We start from the raw sequence: 24,749 nt of genomic DNA, 5'->3' as shown, positions 1-24,749 counted from the left end.
AAAAAAAAATGCAATACTCAAGTATGGGTTAAAATTACTAAATAGAATGAGCACAGCCATCATATTTCATAGACATGATGCCAGAGAATTTTCACAGCCTCAAATCGATTAAAACATGGTCTACTCCCTACAACTTTCCTCAACAAGCTTGTAGGATCAGTCCAGTGGCTCAGCTTGGACCTTCCTGGAAAATATGAGGTTTAACAAATAATCTACAAGGGCCTGTGCTTTCCCACTCCTAAACAGAATTAAAGCTTCTCATCCAATAAAAACCCAAGTGTTCAGATACCAAAGTCTCTAAGATTCCTCCCCTTCACATATGTCTTGGCCTTGATGAGGCTAATAAATTCCTGGTCAACAGGTATCCAGAAGAACAAAACAAAGGAGACATCAACTGAGCAGTTTTTAAGCCCACAGTCTTTATTCCAACACAAATATAGTTTGTAAACTTCCATAATTCAGCTTTACTTTTCTGTAGAGATACGGCCTCCTCATTTCCCCAGTGTACTTCCCCTGCCCAGAGTCTCAACAGCACTCAACAGCCTCACCTGTCACATCCACCAACTCTTGGCTGTCCATTTAAGTGACAAAAAACTTAATGACTTAACGCTTGAATTAACACACATATGCCATAAAGCTTTCAACTGCAATTCCAAAGCAGTGGCCCGAGCTGACAGAACTCTGCCTATCTTTATGACTCAACCAGATCATCACTTCCTTCCCAAAGTCTTCCCTGTTTGTTCCCACTCAAAATGTGCTCTCTCCGGCCATTTCCTATACTGTTTCATTTAATAGTAAACTCCTAGAAGGCGCAGTTACATCCTCACCATGTTCAGCTCGCTTCCCTGCACAGACCACGTGCTCCGTAAAATATATGATGAACAATCTCTTATCAGGAATGATTAATATGAGGACTCTAAAATATCTATGTGGGTAGTTTTACTTGCCTACTTATACTGAATAAAATAAGAGTATGGTCATTGATGGACCAAATATAGTCCCATTCCACAGACCTCACTTACCTGATGTTCAGTTCATAGATTCTATGGGCCAGGGATGAGCCAAAGTACCAGGGACAGGGCAGTAAACAAAACCAAACAAAAAATATTTGTCCTCTCAGAGCTTCCTTTAACACATCCCTTCCCTCCCTTCAGACCTGGCCCACCAGATTACACATCCGGCCCCTGCCCTTTCAACCACATCCACTTCAGCCTCACCTTCCTTCCTTCATGACATACTGTCAAAGCACATGCTAAGGTTATGAGTGTGAAAATGTCTTGATCACAGCACAAGTAGATCTTGGTGGACCACAGAGGTTGCCTGCAACTACTTCTGCATTATTCCACATTTACTAAATAGCAACTTCTGATAAGAACCACTGGCATGGATAATAACCCTGCCATTTAAAGAGCCATCATGGAACTGATTAACTAGTTCACTTAAGCATGACTTTACCACGCATAAATCACTCTTCCAGGTTATGCTGTGGCTCTCCTCATCACTCTGAGAAATGGACACTGCCTCCTTCTAGGAAAAAGGGGTCATGCAAGGGAAAGGGATGGCGTGTGGTTACTTGCTGGGTCAGTGGTTGAGCCAGGGCTGGAACCCAGTTTCCTCAGCACTGCAGTCCCTGCCCTTGCCCAGTGCTGTGCTGCTAGATATGAGTGAGCCAGCACAGGTTCTGGTCACTGCCAAACCCAAGGGCAGACCACTTAAGTGCCTTCAGAATTGGTTTTATCTTAAAGCAGCTTTACTAACTGCAATTTCCTCTGAAGTTTGTCTTTACTTGCTGTCTCAAACCCTAAGAGACATGAAGATAATTGTGAAGAACTTCCAAAAACGTTAGCAACTCACAAAACCTTTTGTAACATTACTGGATGCTGGCTCAAAGATGGTATTTTAAAGCACTAACTAACATTCTACAGCGAGCACATTATAGGGCTTATTCAGAGATTTAAGGAGCAGAGTAAGTGTTGGTAGAGATGGTATTGAAGTAAAACTCTAAGTTAGTGATGAAAAGAAACTTGAGCTCATTTTTCAAAGAATACCCACAAAATCCAATGTAAAAATAGTTCGAAGACATGCCTCATTCATTAAAGAGTTTGCTTGGCCACTTGTTAATTTCAGCTACTCTGCTTGTTCCCTTCACACATAGAGACACCAAAATCATCATCTCCTTAGTATTAAAATCCATTCACTTGTTCAACAACTATTTGAGTTTTAGCTTTGTGCCAGTCTGTTGTACGGACTGAATACAAAGTAGCAGTATGTTTAGATAAGGTGGGGGAGGGGATGGGGGGGTGCGTGAGTGGCTCAGTTGGTTAAGTGTCCAACTCTTGCTTTTGGCTCAGGTCATGATCTCATGGTTTGTGAGATCGAGCCCCACATCGGGCTCTGTGCTGACAGGTAGAGACTGCTTGGGATTGTCTGTTTCTGCCCCTTCCCCACTCACTCTCTCTGCTTCTCCCTCAAAAATAAGTAAATTAACTTAAAAAAAAAAAAAAGATAGGTAGGGATATACTCCCTCTGGTGGAGGGAGCATCAGCAAGAATCACAAAAATCACAAAAACTGACTGGGTGGCTCAGTCCATTAAGCAAATGACTTCGGCTAAGGTCGTGATCTTGTGGTCAATGGGTTCAAGCCCCACATCAGGCTCTGTGCTGACAGCTCAGAGCCTGGAGCCTGTTTCATATTCTGTGTCTCCCTCTCTCTCTACCCCACCCCAGCTTGTGCTCTGTCTCAAAAATAAATAAACGTTAAAAAAACTTAAAAAAAGAAAAGCAGGTTAAAAATACAGTATGAAGCATTAATTCAAAGAAACATACTAGAGTTTAGCATTTTATATGCACATTATTATTCTGTGTGACTCAAAATTTCTGAAAGAACCCTGAGAATCTTTGGTCCCGAATGTGTAATTCAATTCAAATGTGTATTGAACCACTTTGTAAGATCAGGGTCCAGCTTTTAGCTGAGAGAGCAGAAGCCAAATGGTTATCTCCTCATTCTCAGAACTTGAATGATTACCAGAGACACACACCCCAAGGAAGGAACTAGAAGAAAGAGAACTGATTCCAAGACCCTAAAATGGGCAAGAGACAGAGGCTGGGATACAAAGATGAGAGAACCCCAAGTCCAAAGTTCCTATTAAAGTGAAACACTCAATAACCTTGACCCGTGATACATTCTGGCTTCACACCAGGATGCTTCCTTAAGTATTTCACAGCTACTTGATCTTAAGCTTTTAAGGATCACATGATCCAACTCCCCTAATCCGAAGCTTCTTTTGAAAAGTAGGCCAACCTGAGGTTGAAGTTGTTAGTAACTCGATGCATATGGTCAGGTTCTCTAAACAATCTTTAATAATGATACAGAATGCCATTCCACATGTTAAAAACATTGGAAATTTTATGAAGTCAGTAAAATTATGAGACACAGTGCAGGGGCTCTTATGTCATTCATCCATACCAAGTGCCAGGTAAATACTACATGCTCAATAAAAGCTGCTAAAGTGATGTGCTCAGCTTTGTGCTCGCGAGCAGAAAGACTGTGTCTTATCCAGGTTTAGGCCTACTAAGTACGATGCTCTGGTGGTAACACAGCCACATTGTCCAGATCCTAAGGGAAAGTTAACTCCAAAGCCTGTCTGTCCTCCACACTTTTCTCAGAACTTCTCCCCCATCACACATTTCTAAGAACTCTCCAAAGTTATAAATCAATGTACAACTTCAGAGGATATTCATGTTAGACAAGGTCGTAAGGGACTGTGGTCACTTCCTTTAATAAGGGACTGTGGTCTTATTCAAATAGTGGCCAAAGCCCTGAACCTTCAAACTCAGCATTGGAAGAAGAATTTCCCAGGTGAAGAAAGAAAGTAACCATTCGAAACTACACAGGTTACTTACAGGAGTTAGAGTCTCTAACCAGCCAATAATCTCATTTTTCCAGTGAAGTTCTTAAGGCTCAGGAGACTTAGGGAACTTCTTTGGTACAATTACTCAGGAAAAAGAAAACAGTTCAGGCTTTGTGAAACTGGTTAATCCTTTTCTGCAAATATGCTTTAAACGTACACAGCTTTAAGCCCTGCATATGAAAGAGGGTTCTTTGATTCCACTTTGATACAAAAGGTTCCAAACGTGTTTCCCACAAAAATGTTACCATGCTTGAGCCTCTAAAATGCCACTTCTTTCTGTCAAATCTGAACCTCAAAACTCTGGACACCTTTTCAGAACAGAACCTCATTTCTACCTCTCACACAGAGAGTAAAATTAATTTTGGTCCATTGTACAAATCTGAAGAATGCCTCACTTTTATTTTTTAATATATATAATCTAGAAATTAAAGCAGGCCATACAGATTATTAAGGTCCACCCTGAAGATTGGGATAGGAGGGATCCGTCTAGGACTTTGCTCCATTTAGGGTAAGAATTAAAGGCAAGGATTTCTAGATTTGGGATTTCTTAGTCAATTATTGTTACAAAAAATATTTGAGGGACAAAACCACTTCTTTTACTACCAATTAGGCACGAGGAAAATTTAATTTGCTCACTGTGTGCTCCTACACACTCCATCATCAGATCTTAGTAAGGAAGAAAGGATTGTCAAGTTTCCAAGGGCAATTTACAATATTTAGCTCCAACAGTTAAAATTACAGAAGGAATTGTAAAACCTTTAGTCTGGATGAAGTTCTACTATTTTAAACAGAGAGAAAGGAATTCAACTCCTCTCTACTTGGCTATGAACTTTTTATGCTTAAGATGGTCAGTGTCAAATGTTTCCAATTATGTAGAACCAGTCCTAAAATTATTCTCCCTGTTCTCCACAGATAATGAGTATTTTAGGGAGGCAGATGTTTACCTTAACTTTAATGCTCCTACGGGAATGATGATATTTTACTATTGTTAAACAGACGTAGCAGGTTATAAAATGACAGCTCCCTGGGCTTGTCCACAGGTGGTGCCAGGTCACTGCCAACGCCCTGTCCTTAGCCTCTCAAAAACTACCCCAAATAAACCGTAGTATCAGAGATTTCTACAAAGTTGTTTGAGCTTTAGAAGACAATAGAAAACTGAGTCTTGGTCTATTTTTTCTTCTACTATTAGGAGAAAATAAATCACACATACTTCAAGCCTAAGTGCAGGAAAACAAAACAACCTCTTGGTTTTGAGTAGGTGTTTTTCCTGCACATCATGTATTATTTTTCACATTTCTCTAATCAACGTAAAATCTTTGTGATACATACATGATTAGTAGCAGAGGGAAGGGACTAACACTTAATAAGCACTTTCTACGTGCCAGATATGTTACATATATTATCTCAGTCCCTGCATTCCCTCTTTACAATAGAAATTTGAATGTGTACTTTTCTAGTGAGAAATAAACTCAGGGAGGTTAGATAATTCAGGTCTAGGTAACTCAAAGACAACGAAGACAGGTAAATGGCAGAACTGGGATTCCAAACAACTCTGATTCCGAAGTTTTGGTCTTTCAACTATACTCAAGGGTCAATGCCTCCCTGCATGCATTTGATGACTGGCCCAACAGCCATTAGGCTTTCCTGAGGGTGTTATTAATGGTATTACTGATATCTTACTAATCAGCAGATAGATTTATGTGACTTACTTTTCTTCTTACTGTAAACCATATAAATTAATGCTATCTTGAGGGTGTATAGAAAGTAAAATCAGAGGCTTATTTCTCAGAGATGCAGTAACAGCAAATATAGTTCAATGAAAGAAAAAATACTAAGATGTTATTCAGCTTTGTCAAATTAGGCTTATCAGCAATGCAAGGGTAGTAACAAGAGCAAAACAAAAATAAACATGTCAATAGCGCTGCTTACATGACACACAAGCAAAGTCATATGATCAAAAATGCTGGGAACACATTAGAGAAAATGAAACATTTTTCTCCCTAGTACCTTCCTTTATTCTACTCCTCTGTCCCCACAAAAAGTGAGTTTCTGACTACACTGACAAACACACCTGATGAAAAGGTGTGACTAAGTGGAAAGGGAAGTGGATTTGGGGCTAAATATGCCTGTAATATTGTCACATTCAGTTATGGATCAGTTAACTAGAAACTCAGTTTCATCATCTGTAGAATGGGAATAATGCTACCTGCCCCATGAAGTTGCTGTATGAATACTTTTTAAAAATCACATATATTTAAAATTCTTTAACAGTTAGGGGCACCGGGGTGGCTCAGTCAGTTAAGTGTCTGACTTTAGCTCAGGTCATGATCTCACAGTTCATGAGTTGGAGCCCCCATGGGGCTCTGTGCTGACAGCTCAGAGCCTGGAGCCTGCTTCCAATTCTGTATCTCCTTCTATCTCTGCCCCTCCCCTGCTCATTCTCTGTCTCTCTCAAAAATAAACATTAAAAGATATTTTACAGTTAAACTACAGGATAATCATTATTAAATAAGTTACAAAATATAAAATTTATGGATAGGCATAATAAAGACAACAGATAAACATGTAGTTTTTCAAGGATAATTGATTATGCTCAATTTTCCCATCATGCTGGTTTAGCGCATGTCTCCCACATAACTTGCAAAGTGAATGTATCTGAAGTTACAAAAATTGAAAAAAAGCAAAATTTGAATTTGACTCATGTATACACATACTGAATATACATATATATGTAGTGGGTATATATTCTTAATTTTAATAATCATATAAGGCTATGTTATTATATGAACTATAATGGGGGGGGGGGACACCTAAAGGAAATACCAAATGTTAAAGCACTTGTTCTTAAAAAGGAGTGAGCTGGAGGGGGGTGTTCATTAACTTTTTTGATTCAATCACATTTTCCAGATACTCTATACCATTGGTGTGTGTTGTTTTAATAATGAAAGATGAAATGTGTTTTAATGTTCAGTTACAGAAAAATAAGAAATGAGGAGCAAGCCTTAATGCCAGTTCTACTGGGAAGCATGTCTTCCATGTACTAATTGCTCCATTTGAACCTCTAGAGAAGGGTCCACTGACATTGAAAATGTGTAACAATTATTAATAGGCTTAATGAGGAAAAAAGACCACAGAAGTTCAAAGATGGCAGACAGGAAGATGACTGATGCCGTGATCTTCTGTCTGAAGGCCCTACCTGCCTAAATGCTTGGGTGTGACAAGCTAGTCTGAGGGAACAGACAGGGTAAGATGAAAGTGAAAAGGAATGAATGGAAGGAGACCTAATCTGAAGAATGAAAAGGTGGCTCCAACATGCCTGTGCGACATGAAACCTTCCGAGTCTGAATTAGAGACAAGAAAGAAAAACGCAGTAATGTTTTGCAAGGGCAGAATTTGGCAACAGAATGAACAGGATGAAGAAGAGCACGGTACGGGGGAAGAAAAAGGAAGCCAACGAGCGGCAGCCAACTCCTTTTGTGACTTCAGATGGTGGAGGTGGAAATGGCCCAGCACCAGTAAGTCACCCTAATATGCCAATTTACATAAAGGCAAATTTGTATAATTAAAGAGAAAAAAAAGTGGAAGCATCCCACTGTTCTAGCAATATACTAAGGAGCTGACTTTCAATCTAAACGTATATTTAGAAGACAAGTTTAATATAACAGATTCAATTAGAAGGCTGATGTAGAACAGAAGGGCGCTATTAACGCAAGCATATGCTGTTTGTTACTGAGTGCGAATTAACACATGATTCAGGACAGTCAATTTTCTAACTATGCCAAAAACTCAGCTCTCAAATGGATCATACCATGCAAATGGAGATATTTTCACAATACAGTCCTGGATCAAGAATACATTTCAACTTGATTTTGGGGCTAACACAATTGAGTCTAGTTATCATGACCAAGAAGTGTCTCTGTTTTTAAGAAAGACATGAAAATCGCCACCAATTCACACATTTCGGGTCTGGGTGAAACCAGACCCATGAGAAATCATGTGGCACCACGTACAGTGCCAATATCAGGCAGCAGCACTTGAACCAAATAAGTCAGGCTCTTCTGCTTCCTAACAGTCCTACATGTTTATAAACTGTTACCATGAAAAGTATCTCATACAACTCTAAGAGCCCCATCAGATAAATGGACAAGTATAAATTACTTCCACTTGACTAAGACTAAAAATGGCTTAAGTGCTTTACCCCAGGTCCCACAGCTAGATTACAGATATGGTTTGTATTTAACACCAACTCTTGGCTTATGTTTAGTTTTTATCAAACTTTTGGAGGTATGCTATTATAGGAGAGCAAATGTATTTTTATTCTTTTATGTCAACAGTACAGGGAGCAGTAGGAGGAAATGCAATGGCTGATGTGGGAAGGGAGTGGAGTTGGCAAGAGTGGGTGAGGCCAACGTCAAGTCTGCAGGCTGGAGAGAATGTATACAAACCATGATTCTGTAAGCTTCTTGAGAAGTGTATAAAATACCCTGGGAACAGCTCTCTTGTGGGAAAGCATTTACCCCACTTGGGCAACAAAGCTGAAAATATTTTGGTTTTGGCTTGTTGTGTGCTTTTTGTTCCAACATGCAGTACAAGGTCCCAAGTTTAGAAAAGCGGATGTTCTTATAAGCACAATGAACGATGCTAAGGTTTTCAGATATTATGCTTAGTCCAAAACTCCAAAGCTTTATACAATGGCCAGAACAGCAAGTGCATGAAACAGAATTCATGCTCTTCTGCTTCAGACTTAAATTAATAACTTATCTCCCTCTGGCATTTCTTTCTTGGCTAGGGACTGGACTGTGGTACTGTATGTAAATTGCACCACATGTCTGCTGCACATCAGAGGAGACAGCCAAAGTGTGTGTCAGCCACCAGGCTCCTTAGAGGATCTGAATACAATTTCGGAGTTAAGTCATTGTTTCTACTTCAGACATGAGAGCCCTGCTAGTATTTGTACAGCACAAGTGTCCGTGATTATGAAGCCAAGGGAGGCTGGAAACTTACTATTGGTCCACTAGGTGCAAAATGCTGACAGAGAATTATGGAGACGCAGAGTCCTAAAATGCCTTCCAAATGCCTTGTAATTAAAACCAATAAATACAACAACAACAGAATGTGTTTCTTTTGGTATGTGGCAGTCTGATGACTGCCACCGATGGCTAAAGAGTTACAGTGCACGTCAGTGGTAGAGAGAAGGGATGGAATGGGGTGGGAGAAAGGTTTCAGTGCCCCTAATAGTTTACAATCTAACAGAACGCATATTCAACGTGGGAGAAAAGTTAGAAAGCTCCTTTGGAAAAAGGACAAATTAATTACAAGATAAAGAACAGAAAAGCCAAGGGGAAGAGAAAAGATTATTCAATAATGGGATTATTCAAGGCCACTGTTCTCCACGACATGTGTTTGAAGTCAGGTTGGAAGAAGGGGAGAGAGAGGGCTGGGAGGGGAAACACAACTAAATAGGTAAATCAAGAGCAGGTAAGCTGCACGTGTACTTCAAGATGCAGTCTTGTGCTTCATCTTCTGCCCCACTCCTTAGCCCTCAGAGTTTCCACTCAGCCCCTTCCCACCATTTCAAGGGTCTCTGAATTTCTTGAGAGAAGAAGGGAGTCTCCACAGGACTCTCCACAGCTGCTTCTAAGCAGTGTAGGCGAAACAAGTACAGGTGTCTGATGACAGTGAGAAGATCACATGACAGCTCACAATCAAAGTGCAGGGCAGACTTTCATTCTATTGATAAAAGCTCTTTCAACAAAGCTAACCTGGCACATCTAATAACACACGTAATTGTTAGAATCATATATAGTTCGCTGGGCATCAGTTGTTAAAGCAGTGACATAAATCACTGTAATTACTATTAAATACTCAAGCCAAGCTCCTTAGTTTGTCAGTTCACCAGTATTCAGTCAAGAAGGATTTACTTTCCCTTGGAACATGTTCAGAGTTGCATCCACAGGAGGTGGGGATGGAGATTAAGGAGGCAGTTCTAGATCTGCGCTTCAAAATCCACGTTTCCCACGCTCTCTCCTTGTCCACTGCCCACTGCCATCTTGATGCCTTCACTAGTCAGACAGCTCGAGCAGCACATACCCAATAGTTTTCTTCTCTCTGAGGGGGATTCCTCTGCAATGGTCCCAGGCACCCCCAGACCCTCTTCCACCACACCCTTTCCTTCCTTACTCACACCTTCAAGAGTAAGAGCCATCTAGAAGGAGGACAAGGAGAGGAGGTCCAGAAAGAAAATGAAGACGGCTGTGATTTGCAGCATGCAGAAGTGCTCCTACAGGATCAGGTTAGCACAAGAAGCAAGAGGGGGACTGGTAGAAGCAGCTGGGGAGGCTTTGACTCTTTACATCCACCTTTCCGCTGCCCCCTCACCCCCGCCAAGGATTCTCATGGCAGTTTCTCTTGGCTCTAGTATCACTGCATTTAACCCAATGTGATCCTATGCCACTGGTATTATTTCCACCTTACAGATGTGCCGACAGAGACTTGGGTCAGCCGAATCATTTGTTCAAGCTCACGGCTGACACGTGGAGAGCACAGTCTAGCAGCAGTGTGTCTTACCTGGCACGCTGCCTTCAGGAGATGCAAACATGCCTTTCACAGCCCTCACTTGACCTCCATACACTCCTAGGTCTCCCAAACCGTCTACTAATGCCTTTTATCATTAAAAAAAAAAAAAAAAAAAAAAAAAAAAAAAAAAAAAAAAAAAAAAAAAAAAAAAAAAAAAAAAAAAAAAAAAAAAAAAAAAAAGCCCTAAATGCAGGAGAGACTAAACAAATGGAAACAATTGGGGGTAAAGAGAAGTACACCAGGGCACAGCTCAGGCCAATAAGCATGAGTGGTCTAATTTCAGTGTCACTCTTTTAGAAATCATGCACATGCATTCTACTCCCCAATCTGTGGTTCAGTATTTCAATAGGAGTTCCCATCTCCAAATTTAGTAAGGTTAGCATTGAAAGCAGATGTGTCTTGTGTACCCTGTTGGCTGCCTGGGTCCACATCCCGTCAGCACTGGGTTTCACATTGCAGAGGTCTGAGGCGCTGACCCAGCTCAGCTCACACTTGGCTGCACATGTGTAGGCGGTGTAGACAGAGAGGCAGCCGGGAGGCATTGTTCCTGGGGGACATCTCATTCAAGGCAGTCAATCCCCTTAACCCATTAGCCCTCCAGGGTCTGCTCCTGTCCTGCATCACTACCCCTCGTGGTGATCCATAGGGCTCACTGAACGCCACATGGAACGGGATGACGGTCTTAAAGCACTGCAAGCTACAGCATCCATTCATACTGCAACTGGGGAGCACATGAGGAGGACAAAATGCGGGTCCAAGAGGACCCAGAACTTCTCATCCCATTTGTTTTTCCACATCTTTTTTCAGAGCAGAACTGGTTTTATGTTGGATGCTTCTGTTGTTCATTCAATTATTAAAAACTCTTGGAAAGTGGATGTGCTCCAATTTGGTAGATACAACTGAGCAAGCTCATGCTCTACATGCTCCAGCACATGAATCAAAAAGCTCTTTGGCTCTAAATAAGTTTTTGGCATGAGCATATCTATTACGAATTGCCTTTATCCTTAAAAGTAGAGTACAATGGGGTTCTGGTGGTGGGGGCAGGAAATGCAGAATTAAGGTTCTGGTATCAGTTTTACTGGTAAACATTTTAACTAGGATCTCATTAACCAAAAGATTTCCCCCAAACTTCGCTAGTGAAAGTATCTTTTCTGAGTTTAAGGTTTGTTTATTTTTGAGAGAGAGTGGAGAGGGGTTGGGGGGAGGTGGGAGAAACACAGAGACACAGAATCTAAAGCAGGCTCCAGCCTCTGAGCTGTCAGCACAGAGTTGAACACGGTGTGGGAACCCACGAACCGTGAGATCATGACCTCAGCCAAAGTCAGACACTTAACTGACTGAGCCACCCAGAAATCCCTCTATTCAAAATATCTTGCTCATTCCTCTCTCCTTGCAAAAACTAAAGCTAAAAGTTAACCCACACGGATTATTAGACTGATGTTTGTTAATAAATATCCCCAATGTTTTTATACCTAAAAAAAATCTTATTAAAATAAACAGGATGTGGAGAAACTAGAACCCATGCAGACGGCTGGGAGAAATGTAAAATGGTATAACCCCTGTAGAAAATGGTATTTCCTCAAAAAATTAAACACAATTACCAGGTGATCCAATAATTCCACTTCTGGGTATACAACCAAAAGAAGTGAAAGCATGGAGTTGAACAGGTACTGGCATACCCACGTTCAAGGAAGCATTACTCACAATGACTGAAAGGTGGAAGCAACCCAAGTTTCCACCAACAGATAAATGAATAAACAAAATATGATATATATACAAAATGGAATATAAGTTAGCCTTCAAAAGGAAGGAAATTCTGACACATGTTATAACATGGATGATCACTGAGCACATTATGCTAAGTGCAATGAGCTGTTCCATAGAAAGATAAATGCCACACAATCTCATATGAAGCACTTAGGATATTCAAACACATAGATAGTAGAAGGGTGGTTGCCAGAGGTTGCTGGAAGTGGGGAATGAGGAGTCGGTGTTTAATGGGTACAGAGTGCCAGCTTGGGATGATGCAACATTCTAGAGATGGATGGTGAATACACTTAGTACTACAGAACTGTACACTGAAAATGGTTAATATTAGAATTATGTGTGTTTTACCACCATTTAAAAAATGTTTATTTGGTGCTTGGTATAATGCCAGCCATGGTTGTAACATCTTTGCAGATATTAACTCATTTAATCTGCACTATAAACCTGTGAGGTAGGTTCTATTATTATTGTCTCCTTAAGCGTGATCCTTGCCCACAGTCCAGAGCTGGGAAGTGGCAGAGCCAACAAACATGGGCTCGCCTCCCAGCCCCAGCACCTCATCCTTAACCACCCTGCTCTGCTGCTTGTCAGAAAGGCAGACAGTTGGGCCTGGGGGGCTCACCAACCGAGTCCCATAGAAACAGTAATACATCTACAGCCCCTCTGGGAAACAGTGTGGAGGTTCCTCAAAAAATTAACAATAGAACTCCCCTATGACCCAGCAATAGCACTGCTAGGGATTTACCCAAGGGATACAGGAGTGCTGATGCATAGGGGGACATGTACCCCAATGTTCACAGCAGCACTCTCCACAATAGCCAAAACATGGAAAGAGCCTAAGTGTCCATCAACAGACAAATGGATCAAGAAGATGTGGTTTATCTATACCATGGAATACTACATGGCAATGAGAAACAATGAAATCTGGCCATGTGTAGCAACATGGATGGACCTTGAGGGGGTTCTGCTGAGCAAAATAAGTCAGGCAGAGAAGGACAGATACCATATGTTTGCACGTATAGGAGGATTAGGAGGAACTTAACGGAGGACCATGGGGGAGAAGAAGGGGGGAAATAGTGGGGGAGAGGGAGAGAGGCAAACCATGAGAGACTCTTGAATGCTGACAAAAACTGAGGACTGATGGATGGAGGCAGGGGATGGGCATGGAGAGGGGCACTTGTGGGGATGAGCACTGGGTGTTATATGGAAATCAACTTGACAATAAACTATTTGTAAAAAAAAATAATAATAAAGTGCAAATAATTCTGGGAGGCAAAAAAAAAAAAAAGCACAACCAAATAAAAACCAACTGAGCAGAAAAAAAAAAGTAACAGTAATACATCTGATGGCTTCTGTGCCACTGGGGGACTCCTACAGACAGCTGCCTGCTCCAGCCTCACAATGATGAATTCAGGAATATCCAGAGCTCATGACATAGAGATGGAGCCTGAATCAAATTTGGCCCCTTCCACCAATTCCGTAGAACCAAAGAGTTTCAAATTAGAAATGGCATCTCTCTGGTCTAATTTCCTTTTCAAGACAAGAACTACTGCTTAACTCTACCAAAGAAGATAGGTTTGCTCCTATACTTATGTTTCCTTGTATTGCCAACAAGTACATAGGAATCAATGGTCAAAAAGAACCCAATCCCTGCAGGCCACAGGATGAAGATTCAAGATGTGAGAGGAACTACACTGAACACCTCTCTGGGTCTTTCTTCCTCATCTTCCAAAGGGGAATACTTTTACATCTATCTTCTTTTTAATAGTATTAAAGCTTTTTTAAAAAAAATTTAATGTTTATTCATTTTTGAGAGAGACAGAGACAGAGTACGAGCAGTGGTGGGGCAGAAGGAGAGGGAGACATAAATCTGAAGCAGGCTCCAGGCTCTGAGCTGCCAACACAGAGCCCAACATGGGGCCCAAACTCAGGAACTGTGAGATCATGACTTGAACTGAAGTTGGACGCTTAACCAACTGAACCATGATTTAAAATTAGCCTAATGTATGAAAAATATTTTTCAAAAAGTTAAATGATATTCTCATAATGGCATCACCTGGAGGCTGTTAAAAATAAAGATCTAAATAAAATACTTAAACAGGTGAAGAATGATCACAGCCAGGTCTTTGCTTCTGGGGTTCTCATTGGTTTCTCACACCTTGTTACTCATCTACTGAGAAGGTAACAATGTGCTCTCTACAGGATATTTGACCTCTGCTCAGGAAAAAATACCTTTCTCTTATTGTCAGCATCCTGCTCACCTCCCCCAAGGTCTCAATGGGACAGGAGTAAAGCAGACCAGACAGCTGCCAGCAAACTTAATGGCAAATGTGAACCTCTCTGGCCCTATGGCTGCATTGTCTCTGCCTCTTTTCTTGTAGTCTATTTTATTTTGTGTGAATTTCTTAAGAACAAAGACATTCTACTGCATGAGCTCAGACAATTATCCAAATCAGGAAATTTAATATTAATACAATGCTATTATCTAACCCACAGTCAAGTCTCACCACTTATCCCAGGAATGAAGGTCCTTTATGGCTTTCTGTCCCATGACATTTCATTGCCATGTCTAACCTCTTTTAATCTTGATGTCAGCCTCTATCTTTGTTGATCTTTTATTTTTGAGGATTATAGAAGCATTTTATAGTATGTCTACCAGTTCAGACTTGTCTGACGTTTCCTTAGGATTTAATTCAGGTTATGTACTTTTTGCACGTAACACACAAAACTCAAGTTTTGTGATTTCAGACTCAAATCAGGAGGGAGGGGATGTTGGTTTATGTCCACATGGATGACGTTAACTTTAATCACTTGGTTAAGGAAATGTGTACCGGATTTCTCCACTACGCTTGTACTTTTTTTCTCCCTAACAAGTAAGTAGTTTGTGGGAAGATACCTTGAGACTATATAAATAACCTTTTCTTCATAAACCTTTCATCCGCCACTGTCAGCATCTATTAAAGATTTCCTAACTCTATTATTCCTTCTACCACTGGAAGGCTGTCTACTGAAAGGAAGAGCCTACATTCTTCCCATTTATCAGTATGTGGATTTTGTACTCAATGGCCTACCTGTTTTTGAAAAACTGACATGAGGAAAGAATGCACCAAAGTGAGTTTGATATGAAAAGAAAGCGTTAAGGATTAAAAGTTTATACAAGTATCTCATAAAACTACAATTTGCCCCAAGAGGTGTGTTAGAACTTCAGCAATTAAGTCTATAGCTGAACACCCTGCTCTATGACACAACCCCGGCTGTATCTCAGACAGGAAATGCCAGGTCCCATAACATCTGCCATTTGTTCACGTACCAGGTTTTGTGCCAGTGGCCTGATGTGTAATTACCGATCTTCCCCACAACGCTCCTAGACTGAGAACCCTAATTTACAGAGAAGATCATGGTCAGACAGTTAAAGACTTGCCCAAAGCCTCAGGGCCAGGCAGGCCAGATTAAGGTTCTAGACCCCATGCTCTTCCACACACAGCTCTGACCCTTTGTATATATACAAGGGGATAATGTTGAACTTCCAAATTTGTACATCTACCATAACCTTTGCTTCCACCCATTTTATGTGTCAAATAACTATTAGATTGAAATGAGGTTCTATAAGAGGATTTAAAATTCTGGAAACGATTAACTTGAATATGTTTTCTCACTGTTAACTGTGGCACTCCCATTTCTCTTCCAGAGAAAATCTTCAACTAGAAGATGGTTTATGTAAGCTCTCAATGAATCTCCTTAGATTGAGGCAAAATAAATTTGGGTTTTATTCCTGTATCATACTGTTAGACGAATGTGAACTTACAAGAAAAAAAAAAAATAAGGAAGGTGGGAGCATTCTGGCTGAGTAGTGACTCTGGTAAGTGAGGAGGTAGGTTTACACACACTTCAATGTTTAATCTCTTCGTCCCAAGTGAAGGAGACATGAGTGGCCAGATGTGCTCTCAGACCTGGCCTGTGGCTCTAAAAATGCAGTCAGTTTACTATGAGTGAAAAAGGACTCACATTCCTTCCCCCTCCCCATTCCACAAACACAGCATGCACATAGCCTACTTATGCATTGCTAGAAGTATTCAGTGGGACAAGTCAACCCACAGGCCAAGACTATAAATGTTATAACCTAGTTTTACTGCAATGCCATTTTCATTAAAGGAAATGAGATCAGGCTATTGAAAGTTAAGAAAGAGTTCTTGCAATAAATCATACCATACATTTTTATTTTCATTGGAAGGGTGGGAACAAGAGAATTACAACATCCCCTGAAGAAAATGTGAGAGGTAGAGGAGGTATATTATCAACAAGGGTCTTAGAGTGCAATCCCTTTTTACAGCTCCCTTAACCATCCCCCCTGGTTTTAGACAACTCTGTGTTAATGTCTGAGATGGAGGAACTCAGATCCCACAGGTAAGAATTTCACCACCTCATGTGTGAGTGATCCAGCTTTGGGTCCCGGTTTTTTGCCAGTTGCTTTCTTTTTTTCTCATGGCCATTCTCTAGCCAGTGGGCAGAGTTTTTCATCTCCCCATTATGTGGGTAAGAGATCTCTTTATGATTTCTAGAGCTAATGCAGGGAGAGCTGGGTGCCATTTCCTACTCCTCGCAGGCCTGAACTTCATTCTTCCTATACCATCCTGCTCCAGTTACGACTCCGACTCCAATTCAGGCTTTGAATGCCCTCTTTATGGCACACAGAGATTTCTCATGCTTATTTTCTTAAAGCAAAATTCCTTAGATTTTGATATCTATTACATGCCCGATGCAAAAGGGATGCTTGTCTGCAATAGGTCCATCAAGTTAACCAGAAGGTAGGGAAGTAAGAAATATTAACAACACTTTGCAAGCTGCGAACACAGGGGCACCAGAGGTAGTAACTGAATGGCAAAGGGTACCTGGCTCATTAGCATCAGACTCAACAGAAACCACCCCAAACGTGTGGCTGAATCCTAGGTACTGGCTTTGTAAAAACAAACAAAAAAACCCAAACAAACAAAAAACCCTACAGCATGCTCACTTTCCCACCAGGTTCTTCATCTCTTCTTTCTCCTTCAGTTCCTTTTCTCAATGCCATGATTTACATACAACCTCTTCAAAAGTAGGAACTACAGGGAGTTAATTTCCGTACCCTTCCAGGAAGAAGTCCACTAAAGTTTAATGGACAAGGTCTATGAAGGAATGTGATTACACAAAGGGTGGAAGCATCAATGGAATCCGGACTGAAGATGATGATGATGATGAGATATAAACAAAAAACTCAACACGCTAACCAGTACTTAGCATTTCTAGTTATGCTAGCCATTTTCCTAAACCCTTTTGATAATTACTTTAACCCTACCCAAAACTGTAAGGTAGGTACTATTATTTTCAGTTATCAAATAAGGAAACCAAGGCACAGAGCCCCATGACACTCAGTGGGCATTTGTGGAGCCCGGACTCGCACCAGTGCAGTGTGGTTCAATGGCCCTGCTCTTTTTTTAATATTTATTTATTTTTGAGAGAGAGAGAGACAGAGAGTGAGTGGGAGAGGGGCAGAGAAAGAGGAAGACACAGAATCTGAAGCAGGCTCCAGGCTCTGAAATGCCACACCCCAATGTGGGGCTTGAACGCACAGGCCACAAGATCATGACCTTAGCCAAAGTCAGATGCTTCACTGACTGAGCCACCCAGGTGCCCCTCATGGCCCAGCTCTTAACCATGAGGCTATGTTGCCTCAACGAGCACTCTGGTTATAAGCCAATAATGAGTGAGAGAAGACTCAGGTAACATGACTAAATTCTGGTATTTCTAAGTCAAGGGATCACACATATAAATAAATATTTCCAAAATAACTGGCCAAGAAGCTCTATTTTCATTCCAAGTTGGCTGTCATTACTGAGCACATTTTTAGATGCCTCTTTTGGAATGCCATTCAATTCAATTATGCATTTCTTTTAAATGTCCTGAAACTTGGTCCTTAAAGATAGGATCAGATGTTTGCAAACAACCAGTAGTCAACTTGAGCTAAGCCTGGAAAATTAAGTGGCAAACTGAACATTTTATTACTTTAGATTTTTCTCCCTTCCTGATAAAATGATCCTGATGGCAATACTCAAAGATCTTTAAGTAACAAAAAACTCTGAACTATAGAGGCTAAATTGAAGTACATCACTTATTTAAATGTGCAAGAGCTAGTTAGTTGTTTAGCCTCCTAACAATGGTCACATCCAACAAGTGGCCAACTTCCCTCAGGTTTCTCTTTAATTTTAAGATGGCAGAAGCTCCAAGTCACTACAGGCAAACAGTAAAACACTGAGTTTAAGAATCAGGCTTTGACACAAAACAGACTAGATTCTAATCCCAGTTCTGATATTCACCGATCTCTAAGCCTTGACTTTTTCATTTGGGATTGTCAATCTGTTCAGGGTAGAGGCAGGAAAAAAATGGTACTCATTAAAGAAAAGAGTTTAATGAAAGCACCATTTACAAAAGTATGAAAAAGGTAAGGGAAACTAGCAAAGATCTGAGGTCCCCAGGAGCTAGCCACAGTGCAGCGCCATCACCTCCCCTGTCTTAAGGGACAAGACGACAAAGAAGTTGGGGCACCTGGGTGGCTTAGTCGGTTAAGCATCCGACTTTCGCTTAGGTTGTGATCTCGCAGTTCGTGGGTTCGAGCCCCGCGTCGGGCTCTGTGTTGACTGCCAGCTCAGAGCCTGGAGCCTATTTTTCGGAGTCTGTGTCTCCCTCTCTCTCTGACCCTCCCCTGCTCACGCTGTCTCTCTCTCTCTCCTAGAAATAAATTTAAAAAATTTTAAAAAATTAAAAAAAAAGAACTAAACTGCAGCAACAGCAGAAGAGAGCCATCTGACAGGAGCTGTGTCTTTTGGCACAGGAACCCAGTACCACCTTTAACTAATAGTCTAGGGAAAGTGGAAGCAACGAAAATACACATCCTGACTTATCTCCCAAAAGCCAGTGGGCAAGGGAGCCTATAGACTATCCATATGGCCTGCCTGCTAGGGCAGAGAGTATGATGAATCAGAAGGGGCAAACAAATTATCCAGCTCCATGCTGTAAGCCAATCCCCCCACAAACCCTTATTTTAGGTCTCTGTCCCGCTCAATGGTAAATGCCCTGAGCACAGGAAGCATGTGCCAAGCCAGGACATAGCTGCCTCACTGGCACAGGTTAGGTCCCTCTTACCAGCTCTCATTATATTATTTTAAATAATACCATTGTTTGGAAAATAAGGTGTGACTGGATTGTGTCCAAGACAAAAAACAAGTAGAGGGCTTACACCTTTAAAACAAAGATGCAAATCTACATTCGTGCTTTTTCCCTGCTCTATTAGTTTGAGAAGTATGTGATGCTAAAAACAAACCCAAACAAAACAAAAAACCAACAACAAACCCAAACCCAGAATATGGACTTAGAAATAAACCAGTTTAAATCTTATTAAAGCAGTAGATCTTTTCTAATGCTACTGAATTTCCCCAATTTGATTATATGAATATAGTTAATTTCATTTAAGAGATAATGCAAGATTACATGATTCCACTCAACAGGAGTACGTCTACTCTTAACTTCTACTAAAGTCATTATGGAAAGGTCATTTGGAATCATCATGCATTTCAGGAACTATGCTGCCAGTGAGCAGACTTTCTAGCGAAATAAAGAGAAGAAAAGCAAAGCTAATCAACTACAAAAGGGTTTTCTTAACTCTGGCTGGCCACTACAATGTATGCCAAGCAGACAAGTTCTTTCTTGTGCAATTCCACACCTACTGCAGCTCCTCCTGTCATAAACCACAAGGAAAGCAACATAGAACAGCAGGCTCACGAAGCAACCAACTCCCTCTTCTGCCTTACATGTTTACCAAGTCAACTTTACTATATTTTAAAGGTTAAAATCTCACATGGTAAGTCATAACACTAATAGAGTACTGAAATCACTACCAAACTTTTTAATTTCATACAATAGTTATTCACACATTTTTCATGTTCTAATGTGTACATAACATGCAAAGCAAAGATAACATTATTTCCTATGAACCAAGAAGAGCCAGAACTTAGACAAACTGGTCCAGACATAATCCATATCAAAAGGAAATACTCAAGAGTAAAGTCTAAGTGGTTGTGTCCAATTAAAGTTTATTCTGAAATGTCATTTTCAGACTTTCGCAAAACTCCATCCCAACTTAGTAAATAGTTGAACCAGAGAGGCAGCACCAAAATGGCGGACCCTAACTTTTCTACAATAGGAGATATTTTTCTAGAACAGGCCCCAAAGGATTGAAAATCTTGGGGTGTCAACACTGGGGTACACACGAACATCAAAACGCCAAGAAATAGGTTCCGTTTCCCAGCCATTCCCTAGGACTTTCTAACTACCTGTTGGCTAACTACCTGTGCCAACAAAGGGTAGGAAAAAGGAAGACCATGAATTCAACTGTGCAAATTCAGGAAAGTCACTATCAATCTCCAATAAGGACAACCTGGATCATGAACAGCTCACAACCATGAAGTGGTTGTGAGAAAAAAAGTCTGACATGGGGCAAAGACACTCTGAGACTAGCAAAACAAAGTAGGACATGGTGGGAGAGAGCAGCTTTGGGGGGGGGGGGCGGTGCAGAAAGCACTGCCACTGTGACTGAGACCTGCTCATGAACCAGTATGAGTCTGAGAGGGGACAGTGATAAGAGACTGGATTTAATGGACTCAGCATGGAATGCCAGGTTAGAAAACTAGAATAACTCAATGTCAAACAAGAAAGAGTATCCTATCATCCCAAACTTTATGCCATGATTTTTAGGCTCATGACATGAACAGCTAAGTAATAAAACCCTTAAATTCAACATTGTGCTCAGAAGAATGACCTTCTTCTGCAGACTTCTAATAAAAAATCCTTTGCATGCTCGGGGCACCTGTGTGGTTCAAGGTCTGACTTCAGCTCAGATCATGATCTTAGTGGGTTCAAGCCCCGCAATGAGCTCTGTGCTGACAGCTCAGAGCCTGGGGCCTGCTTCAGACAGTGTCTCCCTCTCCCTCTCTCTCTCAAAAGTAAATAAACATTTAAAAAAACATTAAGAAAAATTCCTTGTATGTTCACTCCAAAGATAGCTTGGTTCATTAGTATTCAGCACTAAACATAAGTGGATCAACATAAGTGGTTTTATACAAAATACTGACTATAAAATTTAAATAGCAAAGAACTATAGAGAGTAACCAGTGAGTTTTCACACCTAAGACCCACCCACATCATATTCTTATCTCCATCAGAAGCCCCCATAACAGTTTGGTGTGATTCCTTTAAAACTGTTTCCTAAAATTTCACATATACATATAGAGGATAGTAAAATATTAATGAATCATTGGATACATGTATTTCTGTAAGTAGTATTTTCACTTAATAGATGGACATATTTCCGCGACACTCCATACAGAGCTACATCACTTTTTTCAAAGACTGCAAGGTATTCTCAATATGCAGATTTCATAAATTAAACTATTCTCTAACTGCCAAACTCTTAGGTTAGTTTCAATTTTTCTATTTATTTTCGTTGTTTTTAAAAATTGAAGTACAGCTGATATACAAGGATACATTTATTTTAAATGTACCATACAGTGATTTGACAACTCTATATACTATATTGTATTTACAAGTTTAGCTGCCTTATGTCACCATATAATGCTATTACAATACCGTTGATTATGTACCCTGTGCTGTACCTTTCATTCCTGTGACTTATCATTCCAGAACCAGCAGTCTGTACCTCTCACTCCCCTTCACCTATTTTGCCCATCCCCCTCCCGGCTACCTATCACCAGTTTGTTCTCTGTGCTTAGAATCTGTTTCTGCTTTTTTTTAGATTCTACATACAAGCGAAATCACATGGTATTTGTCTTTCATGGACTTCTTTCACTTACTGTAATAGCCTCTAGTTTCATTCATCCTTGTTGTTACATATGATCTCATCCTTTTTATGGCTGAATAATATTAATAAATATATATACATGCACATATGTATATATATATTATGTGTGTATATACTACTACTTTATCCATTCATCTATCAGTGGACATGGGATGCTTCCATATCTTAGGTACTATAAACAGCAACAAACATAGGGGTGCATACGTATTTTCCAACTAGCATTTTAATTTTTGGGGGGGTATAGTCAAATTACTGAATCATATGGTGTTTCTATTTTTAATTTTTTGAGGAACCTCCATACTGTTTTTCACAGTGATTGCACCAATTTACATTCCCATCAAATGCATGAGGGTTCCTTGTTCTCCACATTCTGGCCAACACATGCTACTTTTTGCTACTAGCCATTCTGACTGGTGTCAGGTGTTAGCTCATTGTGGTTTAGATTTGATTTCCCTGATGCTTAGTGATGTTGAGCACCTTTCCACGTGTCTGTCAGCCATCCGTAGGTCTTTTTTGGAGAAATGTCTATTCAAGTCCTCTGCCCATTTTAAAATTAGATTTTTTTGGTGTTCAGTTGTATAAATTCTTTACATATTTTGGATATTAACCCCTTATGAGATATATCATTTGCAAATTCTTTCTTTCAGGAGGTTGGTTGTCTTTTCACTTTGTTGATGGTTTTGTTTGCTGGTGCAAAAGTTATATAATTTGGTGTGGTCCCAATAGTTTATTTTTGCTTTTATTTCTCTTGCCTAAGGATACAAATCTAGAAAAGTGTTGCCAAGGCTCATGTCAAAGAAATTACTGTTTGCTCTTCTAAGATTTTTATGGTTTTAGTTCGCACATTAAGTTTATGTGTATGTATAAGAAAGTGGTCAGGTTTCAGTCTTTGCCATGCAGCTGCCCAATCTTCCTAGCATCATTTATTGAAAAGACTTTTCTCTATTTTTACTTCCTCGCCTCCTTTGTCCTAGATTAAATGACCACATAAATGTGGATTTCTGGGATCTCTATTCTGTTCCACTGATTTATGTGTGTATTTTCGTGCCAGTCCTATACCATTTTGAGTACCATAGCTTTGTAATGCATCTTGAAATCTGGGGTTGTGGTATCTCCAGCTTTGCTCTTTCTAAAGATGGCTTTGGCTACTCTTTTATAGACCATACAAGTTTCAATCATGTGTGCTCTGGTTCTGTGGAAAATGCTATTGGTATTTTGATAGGGATTACATTGAATCTGTAGAATGCCTTGGGTAGAATGGACATTTTAGCAATATTAAGTCTTCCGATCCATGATCGTGGTGTATCTTCCCTGTGTATGTCTTCAATTTCTTTCATTGTATTTTATAGTTTTCCAAGTATACATCTTTCCTACTTTATTCCTAGACATTTTAATCTTCTTTCTCCTCATTCCTCTACCCTCCAATATTTTTTGTGCAACTATAAATATGGATTTAATTTCTTGCTGCTACTTTGTTATTAGTACAGAAACTCAAGACATTTCTGTGTATTAACTTTGTATCCTGCAACTTACCTGTATTTATTCTAATAGCTTTTTGGTGGTCTTTAGGGTTTTCTGTCTACAGGACCACGTCATCACTGAATAGTGAAAGTTTTCTTCCTTACCTATTTGGGTGCCTTTTTCCTTTTCTGATTGCTGCAGCTAGGACTTCCCATACTATGTTCATCAATGTGGTCAGAGTTATTTTCATTACTTCTTTACAACATACACATCTTTTATTTCCCTATTTACAATGAACCTATTCTTTTTTAAAAATTTTTAATATTTTATTTTTTATATTTGAGAGAGACAGAGAGCACAACCAGGGGAAGGGCAGAGAGAAGTGGACACACAGAATCCAAAGCAGTCTCCAGGCTCAGACTGTCAGCACAGAGCCCAGTGTGGGGCCTGAACCCACGAACGAGGAGATCATGACGTGAGTCCAAATTGGATGCTCAACTGACTAAGCCACCCAGGTGCCCCTACAATGAACGCATTCTTGATTTAGCTTTGCTAACTTAAAGTCAAGCTATTTATTTAATCAGTGCTGTAGCACAGTGTGAACTAAATAGTGCTTTTTTTTTAAGTGGTTACAAATTATTTGATCCCTTCCATTAACAGGTAAAGTCTAGGTTCCATCTCCATGAATCTGGGCAGGCTCACAATGGTTTTAACCAATGGAGGATGGCACAAGCGGTATCATCTGACTGTTGAAGCCAGGTTATAAAATCCCATGTGGTTCCCTCTTTCTCTCATAAAACCCTCCGTCTTGGAAGCCAGCTACCATGTTACATGGAGAGTCTACCTGGTGCTGCTCTGGACAACAGCCCCAGCGGAGTTCAGTCTTCAAGTCGTTTCAGCCAGAAGTTTGAGACCTCCAGCTCATTCATTGGTCCAGCAAATGGAGCAGAGACTGTGCCTTGCCTGAATTCTCAACCCAGAGAATCTACAAGCATAACAGAGTGGTGACTTTATTCCACTAAGTTTTGGGTTGAGGTGTTACATAGCACTATATAAGTTCATCTGTGTACACAGGTCTACATGCCTAACTCAGCAAGTGACATTTCTCTCATCCTAAATCTTATTAC

At 40.4% G+C, this 24,749-nt stretch overlaps 1 protein-coding gene across 2 annotated transcripts in view; it reads right to left on the bottom strand.

Moving 5' to 3' along the window:
* Positions 1-24,749, bottom strand: part of IQGAP2 (IQ motif containing GTPase activating protein 2) — a 297,777-nt gene that overhangs the window by 248,590 nt on the left and 24,438 nt on the right. The gene's annotated exons all lie outside the window — the stretch shown is intronic.

This window comes from Hyaena hyaena, unplaced genomic scaffold (genome assembly GCF_003009895.1).
Source record: "Hyaena hyaena isolate Hyena2069 unplaced genomic scaffold, ASM300989v1 scaffold_260, whole genome shotgun sequence".
Classification (NCBI taxonomy): Eukaryota; Metazoa; Chordata; class Mammalia; order Carnivora; family Hyaenidae; genus Hyaena; species Hyaena hyaena.
The sequence above is the reverse complement of the archived record's forward strand: the minus strand, read 5'-3'. Positions and strand labels throughout refer to the sequence as shown.